Raw genomic sequence first — 2504 nt, 5'->3', positions numbered from 1 at the left:
TATAATTGAATCTTGGGAATCCTTATTCTTGACGTAGGAGGTGAACATCTTCTTCTCCCCCGTCATATGGTTTGTGCATCCGCTGTCGATAATCTAGCTTGAACCTCCGGATGCATAAACCTGCAAGGCAAATTTAGGCTTGGGACTTAGGTACCCAACTCTTGTTGGGTCCTACGAGGTTAGTCACAATTTCCTTAGGGATCCAAATGCAAGTTTTATCACCCTTGCATTTTGCCCCTAACTTCCTAGCAATCACCTTTCTATCCTTTCTACAAATTGCAAAGGAAGCATTCAAAGCATGATATATTGTAGAAGGCTCATTAACTTTCCTAGGAACATTAACAATATTTTTCCTAGGCATATTATGAACAACATTTCTCCTACCAACATTTCTATCATGCACATAAGAAGAACTAGACGCAAACATGGCATGAGAGTCAAAATCATCATAAGCATTATAATTCCTATAAGCATTTCTAGTTTGTCTCCTATCATGATACATAAAAGCATGGTTCCTTTTAGTACTACTAGCCATAGGAGCCTTCCCTTTCTCCTTGGCGGAGATAGGAGCCTTATGGCTTGTTAAGTTCTTGGCTTCCCTCTTGAAGCCAAGTCCATCCTTAATTGAGGGGTGTCTACCAATCGTGTAGGCATCCCTTGCAAATTTTAGCTTATCGAAATCATTCTTGCTAGTCTTAAGTTGAGCATTAAGACTAGCCAACTCATCATTAAGCTTGGAAATTGAAACTAGGTGTTCACTGCAAGCATTAATGTCAAAATCTTTACACCTAGTACAAATTACAACATGTTCTACACAAGAATTAGATTTATTTGCTACTTCTAATTTAGCATTTAAATCATTGTTGACACTTTTTAAAGTAGAAATGGTTTCATGACAAGTAGATAGTTCAAAAGAAAGCATTTCATTTCTCTTAATCTCTAATGCAAGTGATTTTTGTGCTTCTACAAATTTGTCATGTTCTTCATACAACAAATCCTCTTGCTTTTCTAAAAGCCTATTCTTATCATTCAAGGCATCAATCAATTCATTAATTTTATCTATCTTAGATCTATCTAAGCCCTTGAACAAGCATGAATAATCTATGTCATCATCATCACCAGACTCATTATCACTAGAAGAAGCATAAGTGGAGTCTTGAGTACTTACCTTCTTCTCCCTTGCCATAAGGCATGTGTGATGCTCGTTGGGGAAGAGGGATGACTTGTTGAAGGCAGTGGCGGCGAGTCCTTCATTGTCGGAGTCGGAGGAGGAGCAATCCGAATCCCACTCCTTGCCTAGATGTGCTTCGCCCTTTGCCTTCTTGTATGCCTTCTTCTTCTCCCTCTTGCTCCCTTGTTCCTGGTCACTTTCATTATCGGGACAGTTAGCAATAAAATGACCAAGCTTACCGCATTTGAAGCATGAGCGCTTCTCCTTTGTCTTGGTCTTGCTTGGCTGTCCCTTGCGACCTTTAAGCGCTATCTTGAAGCGTTTAATGATGAGGGCCATCTCCTCATTATTTAGCCCGGCCGCCTCAACTTGCGCCACCTTGCTTGGTAGCGCCTCCTTGCTCCTTGTTGCCTTGAGAGCAATGGGTTGAGGCTCATGGATTGGACCATTCAATGCGTCGTCCACGTACCTTGCCTCCTTGATCATCATTCGCCCGCTTACAAATTTTCCAAGAACTTCGGGCGACATCTTGGTGTACCTAGGATTTTCACGAATATTGTTCACCAAATGAGGATCAAGAACGGTAAAGGACCTTAGCATTAGGCGGACGACGTCGTGGTCCGTCCATCGCGTGCTTCCGTAGCTCCTTATTTTGTTGATAAGGGTCTTGAGCCTGTTGTAAGTTTGGGTTGGCTCTTCTCCCCTTATCATTGCGAATCGTCCAAGCTCGCCCTCCACCAACTCCATTTTAGTGAGCATGGTGATGTCGTTCCCCTCGTGAGAGATTTTGAGGGTGTCCCATATCTGCTTGGCGTTGTCCAAGCCGCTTACCTTATTGTACTCTTCCCTGCACAAAGATGCTAATAGAACAGTAGTAGCTTGTGCATTTCTATAGATTTGTTCATTTATAAGCATAGGGCTATCCGAGCTATCAAATTTCATTCCATTCTCTACAATCTCCCATATGCTTGGATGGAGAGAGAATAAGTGACTACGCATTTTGTGACTCCAAAATCCATAGTCTTCCCCATCGAAGTGTGGAGGTTTGCCAAGAGGAATGGAAAGCAAATGCGAATTCGAACTATGTGGAATACGAGAATAATCAAATGAAAAGTTCGAATTGACCGTCTTCCTGTAGTCGTTGTCGTCGTCCTTTTGGGAAGAGGTAGACTCATCGCTATCGTCGTAGTAGACGATCTCCTTGATGCGCCTTGTCTTCTTCTTCTTCCCGTCTTTGCGCTTGTGGCCCGAGCCCGAGTCATTGGACTTGTCATCCCTTGGCTCGTTGACGAAGGACTCCTTCTCCTTGTCGTTGATCACGATTCCCTTCCCC

This window comes from Zea mays, chromosome 4, assembly GCF_902167145.1.
Source record: "Zea mays cultivar B73 chromosome 4, Zm-B73-REFERENCE-NAM-5.0, whole genome shotgun sequence".
In the NCBI taxonomy this organism is placed as follows: domain Eukaryota; kingdom Viridiplantae; phylum Streptophyta; class Magnoliopsida; order Poales; family Poaceae; genus Zea; species Zea mays.
Note: the sequence above shows the minus strand (reverse complement) of the source record.